At 46.7% G+C, this 18,291-nt stretch overlaps 1 protein-coding gene and 1 long non-coding RNA gene across 5 annotated transcripts in view; one reads left to right on the top strand and one right to left on the bottom strand.

The window, feature by feature from the left end:
• The window catches only part of PLEKHA2 (pleckstrin homology domain containing A2), a 74,482-nt gene that overhangs the window by 47,770 nt on the left and 8,421 nt on the right, over nt 1-18,291 (bottom strand). The window contains exons 1-2 of one of the 4 annotated variants that reach the window (XM_025886199.2): nt 10,738-11,012; nt 10,303-10,398 (exon numbers count right to left, since the gene is read on the bottom strand). The exons of 1 other annotated variant lie outside the window; for it this stretch is intronic. The gene's annotated coding sequence lies outside the window, so the exon portion shown is untranslated. Of the gene's footprint in view, nt 1-9,194; nt 9,575-10,302; nt 10,399-10,737; nt 11,013-18,291 lie in introns of those variants that run through there. 2 more of the 4 variants (XM_025886200.2, XM_025886202.2) reach the window with 2 other exon arrangements.
• On the top strand, nt 10,917-17,040 carry LOC141374359 (uncharacterized). The gene is made up of 3 exons (XR_012381172.1): nt 10,917-10,974; nt 16,256-16,393; nt 16,817-17,040. It is a non-coding gene; the product is annotated as an uncharacterized lncRNA (long non-coding RNA).

The following is an 18,291-nucleotide window of genomic DNA, read 5'->3' as shown; positions in this document are numbered from 1 at the left end:
CTTCGGCTCAGGTCATGATCCCGGAGTCCCGGGATCGGGTCCCGCATCGGGCTCCCTGCTCGGTGGGGAGTCTGTTTCTCCCTCTCACCCTACCCCCTCTTGTGCTCTCTCTCTCTCTGTCTCAAATAAATAAAATAAAGTCTTAAAAAAAAAAAAAGATTAGGCTCACTCAAAGGGTGGCAACTGGTGGCATGGTCTGTTCTCTCCCACCCCCATGGGGGCCTGGCAGTGTGGAGGGGCAGACCCAAGAAAAAGTGCCCCCCCAACACTCATGTGAGTGTGTGCAAGCCCACGTGTGCACACGCACACACACAAAGATACCAGGGAACAAAAAATCCTTGACTGCAGGTTAAGATCAGGCCAGATTCCTGATGGGGACAGATGACAGTCAGAAGGGACATGGGTCAGGGGCCCATGGCTACTTGCTGGTAACGGTGGCGGCCAAAAGAATACAGCCGGCAGAGAAATGGGACAAAGGTGAAAAAGCACAGCTAAAAGGAAGGAAAGAAGGAAAAGAGAAGGTGAGAAAGGACAAAACCTGGGAAGATGGTGGAGAAGGAAGTAGCAATATGAAGGAAGTGGAGAACCACGGCGGCAAGGAGCATCTTGGCGGTCACAGGTCGCACAGCCGGACCCCTGCTCTCCCGGTGCTTTCCCAGCGAACCCTCCATCCCAGCTGCAGTTCCACAGCCAGGCAAGCGTGAGGTCCGGAAAGGGGAAGGGTGGGCTGGAGTCAAGAGTCAGGAACAAGCACCAGGGGAGGAATTTCAAGTCTTCTAGCAGACACTGGGTCAAAGACAGGAAGGCAGGAGGCCTGGCTTTGGCTGGGAAGGAGCATACCCCTGAGAAAGGATGCAGCTTCCCCCCAGAGAATCAGAAGGAAATCGGAGTCCCATGCAGAAAGGCTGGGATGTCCAAAGCATCCCATGCACGGTCCTGTGCACAGCCGCCCAGTTGGGATGAGGGAGCTCACCCAAACCCCAAGAAAACCAAGCAAATTCCCTTGATGCCAGCCCAGCCACAGAGACAGAATTTCCAGAAGTTTCAGGACTGCTAACACTCCTAGGACATCTCTAAGAGAAAGCATATAAACTGCAGGGGGGGTAACCAAGCCGACTGTCTTTAGACCCAGCTGGTAAGCATGGCATCCAGCTTACTGCTGCCTTTCAAATGTTCCCTTTTCAGCCTACAGGATTGATCAGTGCCAGCCTTTTTGTCAGGTCACAGGCCAGAGAAGGCACTGTCTACAATCCTCCAACAGGCTGCTTTTGTGCAGGGGGCTCCCCACCTCCATGGGAAAAAGGAAGGAGAACAAAAAGAATTTTGGTTACTTCTCCTGACTGTGGTTCTATCGCCAGAAAAAAAAGCTGCTCGGATGTCCTGGGAAGCAGCTGAGTCACGGAGCTCATCAAGAATGTGGGAGGCAGGGGAGAAGCATGGGCTGCAGGAGAACCAAGCATCACAGGGAAATGCTGTTATGCCTAGCCGGCCCACACAGAAGCAACATACTCAAAGATGGCGCACCAAACACAAACCTGACGTCCTAACCCCCAATCCTCTGTCAGTTCATTCTGACCCCACTTTTCATCCCTTATCAGAAGAGAGGCTAAGGTTTGGTACAGGGAGCCTGCTTCTCCCGACCCCCCAACCCCCTCTCTCTGCTCTTCAACCTGCCGCCACCATCCTCCAAGGCCCCCTGGCTCCTCCTCTTTTTCCTGAAAAGGCCCCCCTAATCCAGTGATCTCTGCCACCCCATGCCCAGCCCCAACAACTGGGCAGTGAGGGGAGAAAGGGAAGTGCTAGTAATTGAGTCATAAGGGAAGAGAAACACCTTGATGCACACATACATACTGTCACCCCAAATTCCCCTACTAAGACCCAGGCAAATATTTGTACCATTCTTTCTACATCCCTCCAATTAGTTTTAGCCTGTTTTCTGACTCTTTAAAATCCCTTGTTATCTTAAATTTCATTTTAATCCAAGTTTCCCACTGTAAAACTATTGAGTGGAGGGTGACATAGGTGCTCTATCCCAGGACTTGCCCCCAACCCATGTCCTAGGCCCCATACCCTGACAATGACTCTCTCCCCATCTCCTGGGACAACATGGTGAGTGTTCTCACTGGGGTGCAGCATCAGATACCCCTCTCCCAGGCGAGCCCCTTCACCTCTGCTCTAAGAGCATAATGAAACCTCCTAGCAAGTAGCTGCAGAGTCTTCACAACACACTGGTGACAAAGAACACAGAAGATCTGTGCAGGAAAGGACCTTGGTCCACCCAACTCAGTACCCGCTTTCCAAAGTTTGCCAAACCTCCCTAGAATTTTCCTTATACTGTGATTTCTCCCAGAAATCACAGTATAAGGATGCTGGAATTTTTTAAAAATTCACTCTAGCCAATCGTTTTCATTTTTGCATGCTTTTTCATGCCCCTCTCCACTTAATTGGCCTTTTAAAATTTTTAAATTATATCATAAACATGTTCCATGTTGCTACATAGTCTTTATAATCATTGCTTTTAATGGTTGCATAACATTACTGAACTGCATTTACTATAATTTACTCAACCATTTCTCTATGATTAGACAGACTATATTCAACTTTTCACTATTATAAATGTTATGAAAATTCTTATTTTCATGCTTTGTTTCTTCTTTCATATGGAAACAGCATACACAAATTCCAAGCAACAATATGACTAGAGCATAGGTAATGATCTTTTACAATTCTTGAGACCTATTACAAAACTGCTTACTAAAAGCATTGTCTGTTTACTTTGCAGTCAGCAATATATTGTTACCATCTCTATAATCTTGTATACATTGAATGTTCTCATTTCCAACTGTTGCTAGTTTTAAATATATAATGATGCCTACTGAGGCTGAATGTTTTTTCACGTTTGCTTCCTGCTTCATCTTCCTTCCTGGATCTTGTAAAATGCAATTCAAATTACGTGCACATACAGTAATGCGTTCGTTCTCTCTCTCTCTCTCTCTCTCTCTCACACACACACACACACACACACACGCTCATCAAACCAAACCAAAACATGGCCTCACATAATCTAAATAACTGAAGAATGTATTTTAATGAAGAGTAAAATAGAAAAGAGCAAAGTTTTTTTTTTTTAAGATTTTATTTATTTACTTGACAGAGAGAGACACAGCGAAAGAGGGAACACAAGCAGGGGGAGTGGGAGAGGGAGAAGCAGGCCTTCCGAGGAGCAGGGAACCTGATGCGGGGCTCGATCCCAGGACCCTGGGATCATGACCCGAGCCGAAGGCAGACGCGCAATGACTGAGCCTCCCAGGCGCCCCAGAAAAAACAAAAGCCTTATATGATTCAAATTTCTTCAGTGTATAAGTTCCTAAGTATGTACTGCGCTTGAAAATATGTTAAATATTTAATTTATGGTAAAAGGGAGACTTTGAGCAAAAAGTGAGTTTGCACTGAGTTACCAACTGATCAGCAGCAGAAAATGGGTTAAATGTCAATTAAACCAAGATTCCCAGCCAACATTTGCCAGTTGACCAGATGAAGCTCATGAGAAGAGTTAAGGGCTTCCCACCTTAGAATGAGATGAAGGGCACTGGGAGACATCTGTCCAAAATAAATCCTTGACTACCATTTCAATGTCTTAGGTTCCATTATTGGAGAAGATTTAAGCCAAGAAAAAAAATAATAAAACTGTCCCCTAGGAATTGAGGCAATTGACAACCTCATCAGGCTGATTAATATAAAAGAGACAGCTGGGACCAAAACCCGGAGGAAAAAAGAACATGCACCAATGGGAGACAGAGGCACTAGAGGGTCAAGAATATAAAGAGAAGATTGTTGCTTGAAACAAATATCTACTTGAAAAGATGTCTTAGGATTCTTATACACCCGGGATAGGAGCATGAATCTTTGTGGAAAGCAATTTGGCAATAGGTAACAAGAGAGCTAAAAATGTTCATACCCTGGGGCGCCTGGGTGGCTCAGTCGGTTAAGGGGCTGCCTTCGGCTCAGGTCATGATCTCAGGGTCCTGGGATCGAGCCCCACGTCGGGCTCCCTGCTCAGTGGAGAGCCTGCTTCTCCCTCTCCCTCTGCCTGCCTCTCTGCCTACTTGTGCTCTCTCTCTGTCAAATAAATAAATAAAATCTTAAAAAAAAAAAATGTTCATACCCTTTGACCCAGTAATTCTACTTCTAGGATTCCATCCAAGTAAATAAACTAAGATGCAAATAAAGATTAAAAATTTTAAAAAGGCAACTCCATTAGAATTAATAATAACAAGTTGGAAATGTCCTGAATATCCCAATGATTAGGGGATAATTTAATTATGGGACATTTACAGAAGGAAATATTACACAATCATTAAAAAACTATGTTTTCAAAGAATTTTAAATGAATTAGGGAGAAACTCATCATAAGTTTTTTAAATATATAATATGGCTTACAATATGATCTCAATCTCCTAAATATTATTTTTTTATTTCTATATTTGGATAGAAAAAGACTGACATACAGACACCAAAATATTGTCTATGGGTTATGTGTGAATTTTATTTACTTCTGCATATTTTCCAAATTTTCCAAATGTTCTACAGGGAATGTGTGTTCTTTTATTCAGCAGGTGGGAAAGCTATTTAACTGCACACACACCCTGACCCCAGTGTATAAATTTTGAAGCTGAGAATAAATTTGTCAAGTCTCCAGAGTCCACAAACAAGCAAAACCTTGCCTCAATTAGCTCTCTTGGGACTATTTGGTGTTTCAGAGTCTTTTTTTTTTTTTTTTTTAAGTAAGCTCTACGTCTAACGTGGGGCCTTGAACTCACGAGCCCGACATCAAGAGTTGCATGCTCCACCGACCGAGCCAGCCAGGTGCCCCAAAGTCTTAAACCTAAGAAGACACCATCCCACCCAACACAACTGCCCAAGAGCCAGGTACCTACCCAGAGGGCTTTGGCACTGTCCAATCTGGTTGAGTTTGGGTTTCTTATTTCTTATTGCAATATCCTCTTAGACAGGCTCATTCTTTCCCCTGCACGGTTGGTTCCTTACTCTCTAGTCTTCATAAGAGGAGCCCCTGTCCTTGAGGCCAACTCAATATTCACACCCACGTCTATCACTATATTCCTCTATTGCTATAGCACCTAAGCCACACCATGCCCAGTGCTCTGGGAAAATGAAGGAGGAACCCTGACCAAGACGCCCAGTGGAATTTTCCTTCTTGAAACTTTGGAGATGGGGCTGGCATTTTTTAAATAAATGGCTGAATAGAAGAATGAAGAGATGGATAGATTTTTTTTCTTAAAGAAAAGCTTTAGAGTTATTACATCATTAAAGCTATAGTCTGCTCTATTGGATGTCTTTTTTTTTTAGGTTTCATTTTTAAGTCATCTTTACACCCAACGTGGGGGTCGAACTCACAACCCCGAGATCAAGTCACACACTCCACCAAATGAACCAGCCAGGCACCCCTTGGATATCTTATTTTTAAGATCGCTAGTGTAGTTTGGAGATAAAGGAAAAAATAGAGTGAAATAAGGGAAATTCATCTGCTTGACCATTTGACACTTTTGAGGTAAATAAAAAGGAAAGTGATAACAGAGATAAAGCCTTAAAGGGTGTTGGCCCCATTATGAAACCATCTACTGTAACCTCTGATGGTTCAAGTATGAAAAAAACATTAATTCATTTTTAACATTTGGAGATTTTTCTTTCATGTTACTTTGCATCGGCAGGACAGGGAATTTCAGGGATTTTGCTCCAGAAAAAGTCAGGAAGGTGTTCCTCGACATGTGGTGGGATGTGCAGTAACCCATCTCCTGTCCTGTTACCCTGTTAAGGTGGAAGCTGGAGAGAGCAGGGTCCCAAGCAGTAAGAGGGATCCCAACAGGAAATTGCTAAACTTTGACAGGAGAAAGTTTATCAGGAAATGACATCAGAGGTCTCAGAGGGCTGTAACACGGCAGACAGGAACCGGGGTGTGGAGCTACTGTGAGAATATGCATGGGCCATGTGAGCCGACTTTACCTGTGTTCAAATCTGCAGCATACGTTAAGTGTGTAGTGCATAGTTTCAACCGTGCCAACGGCCCAGTAAAAACCACAGGACACAGGCATAGCTATTTCAAAACACATCCTTGGGAATGGACTGACGATTATAACTTAGAAAGTGCAGGAGCGTCTATCTCCTATTGTTAAACTATCACTGTATTTTGAAAGCGTCATAAGAACACATTCCAAATAGTCTTAAGGCAGGAGAATAATGTGAGAGAGAACTTGTTCCCAGAGGAAGTGCAGAGTGAGGAATGCAAACATCTACAGCAACGGGGAAGTTAAGAAAAGGTGCCCCCGTGACACAGACAGTCCAAACCCCACTGGACCCTAGAACTTCGAGGGGCCTCGGGCAAAAGACACTCAAGAAGGAATTTTTAAGGGGACACATTTCGGGGAAAAGGCTGGAGAAACTGAACATTGATCCACCGCAATAAAGATGCCAAAAACAACAAAAATATTTTAAACAGTCATGACCTCTTAACAGCAGCTGCATCTATGGTCACAGAAAATGTGGTAGTTGGAGTCAGTAGGAGACAACGGCCTTCCCATGGCTCAAGGCTCCACCAGAGATCACAAACACAGGTGAGCAGCCTCACCTGGTTTATCAGTTAGCCTATAAACACTGAGATCTCCAATTTGCAGAATTGTGGCAGTACCCCCAGGTGGGAGACACAATGAATTCAGTTTCACTGCAGGGCTCCCTAGCAGGAATCCAGAGCAATAATCTTCCTTTAAAACTTGACCCACTGAAACGTGGGCTGCAGAAAACTGAAAAGATAACATCATGGTTTCTCTTATCTACTTTTGCAAAGTGCTGGGGGAAATTGCAAGTGGCCTAAGTGTGTCTAAGGAGGAGGCCCACGGGGGAGAGGGAGAGGAGGGGCTGGGTGTGGCAAAGAGGATGCAGGTGACAACGACCAGCGTGAGTGCATTTGTTGAAACTCTTGCAAGAAGAGGACCATAGAAAGGGCGTGCTGATTTCAGTTACCCACCCATGTGGGAGAGTGAAGTGAGAGAGCATGTGTTTTAGAGCCAGACTCCACTGAACTCTTCTGGGCGTTTCCCCCTCATTTGCAAAATTGAGAAAATCACTTTACCTACTTCAAAGGGGGCTGCAAGGATGCAATGAAATATGTGCGAAAAGTGCTTAACAGGAGTTCTGGTGAAGAGGAAGCACGGGGTAAATGTTGTTACGACCTGTGCGCGCACACACGCAGCCTGTAGGAAATAGTCTGTGAGTATCATTACCACCACAAAGCTGCTTACTATGGGGCAGGCAGCTGCACGGCCCTCTCTACCCCTCCAGTATCAATAAGCACATGTCAAAAAGCAAAAGTTGGGAGGCTGGGATCCCTCACAAGGAAAGGCATAAACTTCCCTTACTCTTCCCTCTACTCCAAGAACCATCATATTTTACATCTCTGAAATTCTCCAGGAGGTTTAAAAAAAAAAACAAGAGATCCCCGGACTCCATGCTGGCCGGGCTATCCTGAAAGTGAACAGAAGCCAGGCACGCAGGTCAGGCTCCAGGGAAGGGACTCCGGGACTGCCTCCGGCTCTGCCCACGGGAGCATCCCCACGCGGGAGAGCCCCTTTGCAAGTGGCTGGCCAACTGTAAGTCCTAGCTGATGGCACAGCGAATCCCGGCCTTTGCGCTTTAACTATAGTGTTTCTCAAGTGTAAGGACAAGCGGACCACCCTCTTTATCTCAGCCGCCAGCCTCTGAGGGCAGAAAGGCACCCCACAGGCCCAAAGCTGAGAGCCTTTGGCCCCACACTGGGCAGTGTCAGGAGCTCCGGCCTCAGCAGCGCTGCGACCTCCACGGTGAAAGAGCTCAATTCAGCTTTCAGTCCTCTGCAGAAAGGAGATAAATTATAAAGCCTAAAAGGTTGGATGGGCTTAAAAGCAGGGGCCAGGGGATGGGAAAGCAGAGGAACCCAAGATTCGGAACAAAGGTCAATGGAGTCTTCCAGTTATAGTCCCAATGCACCAACCACAGGCCTCCTAAGAACAGGAAGGAAGGGACCCTATCCCTCCCACCTCTCAGCCGCCCTATCTCCCCACCCTGTCCAATTCCCTGGCTCAGTGATGGGCTTATACTGGGCAGGGCTAGGATTCTTCTCTCCCCATAGGCTGTCACACTATAATATTTGCTCTGCTTCCTTCCTTTCCAAAGCCTAACAGATTAGATTGCAGGAGTCCTATCCAGCTCACCAAGACAGAGATGGAAAACTGAAAGTAAGGCAACCCAAACTGCTCAGGGTAGAAAGACAGAGGAGGCGGGGCAGTCCAATGTGCCAGCACCCAGACCCTCTTTTCCAAGCCCTCTGTCCACCTGCCTCATGAAGAAGACGGGAAATCAGTAAAGTGCCACTAGATGCAACACCGTGAAGACCATGCTCCTGCCGTCTGGGTCTTCGTAGCATTCCAGCACTTTGAGGAAACACCCAGCAAGCAAGCAGGAGAGCTGGTTGTTCGGGAGGATTTGACTGATAGAGCTAATGCTTCTGCCTTCCCATTTTTGCAGAATTTCTCCATAAGGAGACACCAACCAAAATCTGCGTGTCTTCAGGGTTTATTTCAACCTTAGTAAAATACAGAGCCCAATACAGTTCAGCTCGCCCAGGATGACAAGATGGGGCATGCAGGCCCTACTTCCTTTTACAGAAGAGAGAAGAAAGCACCAACAAGAGGGAAAAGAAGGGCTTGCAAGCTCTCTACCCAGGAGCAGGTGGTTTGCAAATCAATACCTAGGTGATCACCCTCACCTGTGAAGTGAGCAAGGCTCCCATCATCAACTAGCTGAAATACCACCAGGGGCGCTTCATAGAAAGTGGGGCTTACAAAAACAGGCTCACCAAAAAGGTCTAAAGGCAACATCCAGAGGAAATCCTCATGCACCAGGTCAGTGAACCAAATTTCTACAGGCTTGAGGTACTGCCACACTGCTCTTTTCCCTTCCATCTGGACAGGTGCAAACAATTCATGTACCTGCAGCCATTCATGCATTCATTCATTCAACAAACACCTGCTTAGCACCTAGGAGATGTCCTACATCATGCTGGCCATAGGGTCTAGACTATAAGGTAGACTTTTGCTATGGCAAGAGTCATTGCGTTCCGGCGCACACATGGAGAAGACAAATACCTGAAAGGATGATGCTTTCCAAAAAGCTTCCCCTGGTTTCTCAAAGCATGCCGGATCTCTATTTTAGCAGTCCACTTTGTGTTGGAGGCACTCGTGGACAGCCTGTGACTGCCATCGGACTCCCTGAAGACAGAGGCTGGCCTTCCTTGGACACTGCCTTTCACATCCTTGTTATCCATTACATGTCAACTGAATGCAACCGTGGAACAGAAAACAAGCCCTTCTATTCTTTCCAGACCTTTGGTTTCACTGTTTCTGAAGGCTGTGCCACCAGACAAAGAAAAAGGATGAAGCTCCAGAAAGGAGGAGAAAGGGAAATGACTTAGATATATTAAGAACATGAGTCCAATTTTGGAACTTCAGCCCAAGTGCAACCACCACTCAGCGGGCTGAGGTGCCTCCAAGGGCCACAGCTGGAGGCCTGGTAGAGGCTTCCCCCCCGCCCCCCCCCCCGCTCTTTTCTGCTGCTCACTCTCCTCCGGAAAACCCCATTTGGAGTCCTAAAGAAAGAAAAGAGGAGGAGCGGGAGGAGTTAGAAGGGGAACATTCAGCTAGAACCCAAACTCACCAAGAAGGAAGGAAACCTTAGGCGAAAGACTTGGGGGGGGGGCGGGGAGGGCCGGCCTGGGGGAGGAGATGTGTGAGGCCCAAGTGGAGGTGGCCCCGCCGTGCCTCCTCTCTGGAGGTGCCCGTACACCTCTCCTTCCTGCACGGCCTCTTCTGCCCCTTTCCTCCTCCCTTTTTTGTGTTTTTTGGGATTTTTTAATTTATTTTTTGTCTTTTTGTTAGTCTGATGAAGTAACAGTCTTCAGGACTCGAGCAGAAAAGGGAAGCGTGTAAGGTGAGGAAGAAGTTGATGAGAGCGAGAGACAGCTCACTCAAGGGTGCTTTCCCAATCTGGCACCGAACCTGCGTTTTAGGACAGTTTTCCATCAAGGCACCCCCCCACACACACAGCCTGGAGTTCCAGAAGCCCGAGGGTCCGCTCTGGACCCAGGGGAAAGGAACGGATCTCCCTAGGGGAGCACTGTAGGCCTGTCACGTAATAAGGTAATAGGGGAAGAAAAAAACGAGGCTCCATGGCCCAATCCGAGCCCAAGGGACTTGCCTGGGACGCTCTCCGCTCTCCTCCCCTACCCGCAGCCCGGGCAGTCGTTGCGAGGCCGGTGCTCCCGGCGCCAGAACCCGCAGAGAAGTTTCGCCGCTGCAAACGTGAGAAAATGCAGCTCAGCAGAACACCCGCCCCCCCTTCCCGCGGCCCCACCCCCCGCAGCCCGACCCCTGGCGGTGGCGACCTTGGCCGCCCCGGACGCTCCAGAAGATTGGAGGAGGGGCTGCCCTCCGGGATTTCCCGGGGGCTGCAGGAGGCGCCCAGGGGCTGCGGCGACCTTCCCCTTCGCCGTCAGCCGCCAGGGCAGGCGCACCCGGCCCCGCCTGCGCGCCCTGGGCGCCCCCGCCCGGGCTCCCCTGCTCCCCCTGCTCCCCAGCCTCGCCTGCCCCCGCGCGCCCCTCTGCGCCCTGACCCGCAGGGCGCCCCACTTACCCCGCCGTGCGGCGGCCGGGGCTCGGGCAGGGTGGGTTACATCGGGGTGGGACGCGCCTCTCCGCCCGGCCGGGCCGTCGCTCTCGGGGGATTTCTTTATCTCGCTGCCAAACTCTCGGGGCCTCTCGCTCCTCTCGCTCTTCTCCCCTTCACCCCCACCCCTCCTTCTCTCTTGTCTCTCGGCTCTTTTTTCCGGGTTAATTACGTTTCGCATTAAAGCAAAACCCAGCCCCGGATGTGAGTACAATGCTCCGCCGAGCCCGCCGGGGGAGGAGAGGGGTGCCGGGGCGCCGCGGGGTGGGAGGGGGCGCGGCCGGGCGCCGCGGGCTGCGCGGAGGAGGCGGGGGCGGGGCGCCCGGGAGGCTGCCCTGGTGGCGGCGGGCCAGGCGCGGGCCCGGGACCACCTCGCCGGCGTCGGCGGCCGCGCAGGTGGGACCCGGGCCGCCGAGACTGCCGCGCGGAGGAGGCCTGCCTCCGACGCCGAGCCCCGGGCAGCAGGTGTCCGCAGCCGGAAAGGGGCCCGGGGCTGAGGGCGTCCTGGAACGACGGAGGCCAGCCGGAGCGCGGGCTCCCTCTTGAACCCCATTTCTGCTTCCCAGAGCCCCACCCAGCGACTTCAGCCGGGCCTCCCTCGGATCGTGAGCCCTTAGCCTTTCTAGGGCCGCAGGGTGAAAGTTTAGGGTTGGGGTCTTAAGAAGGAACGATTCTCAGGGGTTGTCATGAATGTGCCAGAAGAGCCCAGTGGCGCCGGACGTTTTAACGAGGGGTATAGGGACTTTCTCAGTGTGACGCAAAGACGCCTTTCCTGCCCTCAGAGCGGGAGGGTGCGCTGGAAAAAAAATGGGAAACAAGCATACATTAAGTAAATAATGCCAAGGGGGACCTAAGAAAATCACTGCGTGCCGGTGCAGCCCCTGCATGATCTCCTTTGATCCACACAGCAACCGTACGGGTATCAATCCCGTTCACGATGAGGAAACCGAGACTCAGAGACGTTAAGTAATTTGCCCTGGGTCCCACAGTTAATCAATGGCAGGTCTGTCGGGTTCTGACGCCGGCCTCCCACGTGGGGAGATAATTTAAATATACATAAAGTCCGGCACAAAACCTCGGAAACAGGGACGCATAGTGGATTCACCCGCGGGATGGAGGACAGAGAGATAGATGCTGGGTCTAGGGATTCTGACGCAGACGCGTTGAGGCTTTGAGGGAGAGGAGGACAAAGGAAGACCCTTGAGGCTCTAGGACAGGGACTGGCTGTGCGGGAGTGATGGAAAGGCTGGTCCACATCCCACTATTGTAGGGGCAAAGCACGCTAAAAAGTCTCCGGGACCTGAGGCAACATAGCCTGGGAGTAGGGGACCTTGCGCACGGAGCGGGGCAGCAGGATGACATGCTGTGCACAGCACACACCCCTAAAGCACCAGTGATGAAACCACATAAGTTTCCTCTTCCATTTTGATTGCCAAAGCAAAACTGAGCCACTAGTTCTCTCAGGTGTGAAACAAAGGCTCTTTGCTCTAGAACAATTTGCTTCGAATGAGGAAGGAAAGGGGGACACAAGAAAAAAAATTTTTTTCCTCTGAAATAAATACATCAACGTCAGTTTTTTTCTGCTCATGAAGATTTTTGCCACTCACAAGTTTCAGGCGAGGTAGCATCTTAAGGAGCGTGTTCTCTGGAGCCAGATGGACTGGGTTTGAATCCCAGCTCTGCCACTCATTAGCTTTGATCTCTGCCCAAATGACAACATTTCTGTGCCTCAGTTTCTATCTGGGTTGTTATGAAAAGTAAACGAGTTAACATTTGTAGTGTTTAGATTATTGTGGAACATGAAGTAGGTGTTATGTAAATGTGTTTTAATTTAAAAATTAGATTATGGCTTTCATCGTGAAAAGGAACAAAATTCCACCCAGCTCCAAGCAAATCTGACTGGAACTGACAGTTTCCAGTATGAGCAATGAGGTAAAAGTCTCAGATTTCATGGTATGGTTCAGATTAAAACCCATAAAACTCTACTCCCCATGGGGCGTGCCTGAGTCACTCACTCACAGAGCCACAAATATTTTCTGAGCACTACTGTATTGGATGCCTGGGAAGCAAAGGGAGCCAAAGGCCTTGGGTCTATTAGGAGGATACAAGTGTCACTAGAATGTTGAGGCAGCCTTGTATCCCTCTTGGAAGTATTGTGAAAATAGCCCAGAGAATAAGTACAGCCAGCCTTTAGAGGAACAAGACATCTGGAGGGAGAGGTGGAGGGGAGCTTATATCAAAAAGGAGCTGGACTTTGAAATGGGCCTGAGAAAATGGTTACAATTTTACTGGAGGGGGGCAAGAACACAGGCTAGGAAGAGGGTCATCAGTGCACTTTGGGTGATGCTCATATTTCACTGGGAGCCCCATTTACCACCACATTGCCCCTGGCCAGGACCCAGCTCCAGTTAGACTACAATTTCTTCCCTGATTCCATTCCCTTATCCCTAGACTCTGCTTCCTCAGAGTGGACTCCCCCCATCCCCTCCTGTAGTGGGGACCACAGAGCAGGTGTCAGTTGAGTCTGCTCCCTGCTCTGTAGCCCCATTGCTACCTCTTGACCTGGACATTTTGGAAAATACTTCCATTACCTGATTTTATGCATTCATTTTTTTTTTCAGTGCAATAAATAGCCTCGATGTCTGAAAATGTAACCTCCTGTGGGGAAAGGAATGTCAAAAAAAGGGCCTTTCAGGGTGTCCGGGTGGCTCAGTTGGTTGAGCATCCAACTCTTGATTTTGGCTCAGGTCATGATCTCAGGGTTGTGGGATCAAGTCCCACATCGGCTCAGCTAAGCAGGAAGTTTTCTTGAGATTCTCTCTCTCCCTCTGCCCCTCCTCCCCGTGCTCCCTCGTGAGTCTCTCTCTCTCAAATAAATAAAATCTTTTTTTAAAAAAAGGGAGAGCCTGGGGCGCCCAGGTGGCTCAGTCATTGAGCGTCTGCCTTCAGCTCAGGTCATGGTGCCAGGGTCCTGGGATCGAGCCCCGCATCGGGCTCCCTGCTCGGCGGGAAGCCTGCTTCTCCCTCTCCCACTCCCCCTGCTTGTGTTCCTGCTCTTGCTCTCTCTCTGTCAAATAAATAAATAAAATCTTTTAAAAAAGGGGAGGGAGAGCCTTTCACATCACCTATTTCAATCCCCTCATTGTGTCTACAAGATGACGTTCTTTGCTCAAGGTTTTCCAGCTAATTAGTGGAAGATTTGGTTCTAGAACCCAGGATTGACTTCCCCCAGAATCTTCTATTGGTATAGGAACCTTTCCATGAAGACGGAGACTTCTGGCCCAGAACCCAAGAATCTAAACAGTAGCCTATGCTCTAGCCATTTATTTATGCACTTTCTATTTGTTTTCAATATTAACGGCTGGGAAACTAGATGGCCTAATAACCTTCAGTGGGGAGCCAGCGCACCCTCTGGGCAAATGCATGATTCTCTGTCCTTAAAGATACCCATTATACAAGTAAGGTACAGGCGGCAGCCAGGGCCAATTAGTTGCACTGGGGAAAGTGGGAGACTCAAGAGCTCATTGGTTAATCCTGGTTCAGGCCAGTTAATTTCGCACAGAGAGAATTTGCTCCAAGGCCATTGCACCTCTAATGGTAGCTGGCCATTTCATAGTTACTGTCAGTTTCCATAGCAAAGTACCATCCATTTCCAGAAAGATTACTCAAACTACTGTTGTTCTCTTCACTCCTATTCATTCAACAAACAATTATGTGAACCTATTGCCATTTTCCTCCCACCAGGTATCTTGCATTTACTTATTATCCAGGTACTTGCTAAATGCTAATTGTTTTATGTGGATTATCTCACTTAAGTCTTAACTGGGAGCAACATACTATTATGTTCTCATAGATAATATGACGAAGGCATACAGACTAAGCCTAGGTACAAACCGGTGCAGCCTGATACCAGAACCTGCCCTCTTAACCACTGAGTTTGTGAAGGATACAGAACGACATAACACAAGGCTCCTTCCCATCCACATTTGCAATAATTGTCATCATTTAGAATCTCCATTTCATGTCACCTGGCAATTTCATGTCCAAGGATATGTGCTCCAGAAAGTCACCTGGAGACCTATACGGTATATATGGAGTATGTGCACATATGTAGTGTATATATATGGAATATATATACACATACTCACTACAGTGTTGTTCATAATGTCAAAAATTGGAAATCACCCTCATGCTCATCAGCCCAGGATTGAATAGGTAAATACGGTACTTCCATATAATCCTATGCTATGCAACTGTTAAAAAAGAATGACATATCTCTCTTTATACAAAATATGAAAAATACTAGATATTTTAAGTGGAAAAAAGGCACAGGGCTGTCTGTATAGTATAATGCTATTTCTGTAAATAAAAATTATACACGTTTCTTACATGAAAAAAGAGTAGAAGACTACATTCCAAACTGTCCACAGTTCTCTTAGGGTGGAGAAGGAGGGGTTATAATGGTGTATCTCACTTTCTAAAAGATGTATTTTCTGTAATGTTTAATTTTTTGCAATAAGCATGCCTACATTTGGTTGTCAAAAAGCAATAATGGTTTAAATTTTTAATTAAAAAAAATTTTAAAGCTCTATTTGAAAGCATATTGCAGCCCTCAAAGAGCTCATCCTTGAGCCTGGGAGGGAATATAACATATAGAGAAATATGGATAGAATATACAGGAAGACAGTGTAACATATATAGAAATAACTATCGTGAAAGCCAGAAACTCATATACACAGATTGATGAACAGAGATACAATTCTGTGGGAAAATCAAACCAGCTTGTGTTGAGAGGTGCGGGAGAAAATGTGTACAAGAGATGGCACTTTGGGAGGACCTTGCAGGAAAGGGAAGATATAGAAGGTGGAGAGGGGGTGAGAACAGGTGGCCGCCCCATAAAGACCGCATCAAGGACAAAGTGTAGAGGCAGGAATGCATGGTATCCCTTCAGGGAAGTGTGGCCAGTCCAGTTCAGTTGGAGTCCGGGAGTGTAGATGAAGGATTGTCATGGGGAACAAAATGGGAAAGAAAGGTTGTTGGAGGGTCTTTACTGCTAAGCTAATGAGTTGTATTCATTATTTTAGGCTCCAAGAGCAACCTGAAGGTTTTTGAGCGAGGAAGTGACACAATTCACAGTGATTTCATAGGGACTGCTCGGTAACTGGACTCTAGCACCAAGCTCTTGGGATTTGCCTCCTGACTCACTAATTTGCTGCATAGCCTTGGACCAGTTATTTTACTTCTCTGTGTTTCCATAAAATGGGGAAGGTGGTGATAACAAATAACCTATCTCATACCATTGTCATTGAGATTGAGTGAGTTAATGTTTTCAAGGCACAGGGGAAGTGCTGAGATTGTAAACATAAAAAAAAAAACAGCATGATACCTTTGGATTAAGATCTTTGCATTTCGTTTTTGAACCTTTATTACAAAGAGCTAACATTACATGGTAAATTAACTATTCCCTCTTTTCCAATTTTCACAGGATTAGAGATTATTAATCTCCTTTTACAGATGGAAGAATTTAGGTTTTCAGGAGAGAAATACAATCTCAGCATCACATGGCCAGGCATGAGATGAATCCACCTGAATCCTCATTCAGTGACCCTGCCCAACACCCAAGGTTATCTCTTAGCTCAAACTCTCAGAACCTGGAGAATAGGAAAAATGGGGAGTGGAAGAGAACTGGCAATTTCTGTTTATATGATGAGGGAAACAGCAGTAAGGGACCGTAATAAGGTAAAATCAAAAAAGATAAAACTTTGGGGGAACATTTGAAAGTTTGTATATAGAATCAAACTTGTAAAGTATGAATATATATATATATATCAGTATTTATATATATATTTATATATATATTTATAATATATAATATATATATTTATATATATATTTATATATATATCAGTATTTATATTATTATTTATATATATATATAAAATACTGGATGATGCCCCCAACCAAAAAATCATATATTGAAGACCTAACAATGTGACTGCGTTTGGAGGCTTCTAGGAGGTAATTAAGGTTAAATGAGGTCCTACAGTGAGGCCCAAATCCAATAGGATTGGTCACCTTATAAGAAGAGGAAGAGATCTCTCCCTCTCTCCATGTGCACCAAGGAAAGGCTACGTGAATGCCCAGCAAGAAGGTGGCCACCTGCATGCAAGCCAGGAGGAGAGCTGTCCCCAGAACCTGACATGCTGGCAAACTGATGTCGGACTCCAGCCTCCAGAACTGTGAGAAAGTAAATTTCTGTTGTTTAAGCCACCCAGTCTGTAGTATTTTTTATACACATACGTACACATACATATATACATGCATTGCATACATACACATACCAAAAAATTATTTCCTAGTAACAAAGTTTGGAAAATATTGCTATACAGCTAGATCTGACACGAATAAATGTCAAAACTGAGTGCACATCCTGTCCCCAGAAATAACAGTCTGCTGGCCAAATGCACCATTCCTATTGATTCATGCTGATGGCATTGTTTTTCCGTCAGTTTGAATAAGTGCAGTGCACTGCTTGGATTCCTGCATCCCCAGTGATGCCCTGTGATTATATGGGAAGGACTGGGCCTGTGGAATCGGCGAGAGAGAATGAATAGATACCTTAGCTTTGAATCCATGACCATATTTTAGCACTATAGTTAACTCTGGAGTTGCTTAGACTAGTTACATAATTCATTTCCTCAGCAATGAGCCTGGGGGGCAGGGGAGGGCGCTGCTGTTAGGAAGTACTTGTGGGTGAATATAGTCAAAGTCATTAACTGCAATAAACTCTGTCCAGTTTATTCCAAGAGATGCCTGTGGTAGTAAGTGAAGTGGGTTGACTTTTATATCAGTGGTTCTTAACCCAAGCTGATTTTTTTTTAAAGATTTTATTTATTTGACAGAGACACAGCGAGAGAGGGAACACAAGCTGGGGGAGTGGGGGAGGGAGAATCAGGGCCCCGCTGAGCAGGGAGCCCGATGGAGCAGGGAGCCCAATGCGGGGCTCCATCCCAGGACCCTGGTATCATGACCTGAGCTGAAGGCAGATGCTTAACGACTGAGCCACCCAGTCGCCCCAACCCAAGCTGATTATTACAAAACAACAAAAAAGCACAAAGAATATTTGGACATAGATGTATGTCCTTCCATTATTTTGTTAATAGGAAATACACACACAGTACAAAGATCAAAAGGTAAAAAAGAGTAAGATTGAACAAGTATTTCTTCTACACATGTGCCCCAAACACTGCTCTCCATGTGCCCCCAAACACTGCTCTCCCCCGCAAGAGATAATCAATGTGTGTGTGTGTGTGTGTGTGTGTAGTGTGTATTTAATAATAAAAACATTCAGTTTTGCAAGGATATGCTTAAAAATGTTACCTGTAACTATCTGAGTTAGGTTTACAGGTGATTCTTTATTTCTGATTTTTCCAAGTATTCTTTAATAAGCCCATAGTATTTTGTGATTAGAAAAAAAGGTAGTTTTAAAAGTAAATAGATTTTAGGGGTACCTGGGTGGCT

The sequence above is a fragment of the Callorhinus ursinus genome, unplaced genomic scaffold (assembly GCF_003265705.2).
Source record: "Callorhinus ursinus isolate GAN/ISIS: 27379988/994484 unplaced genomic scaffold, GSC_fseal_2.0 scaffold17, whole genome shotgun sequence".
NCBI lineage: Eukaryota > Metazoa > Chordata > Mammalia > Carnivora > Otariidae > Callorhinus > Callorhinus ursinus.
Note: the sequence above shows the minus strand (reverse complement) of the source record. Positions and strands in the feature narration are given on the sequence as shown.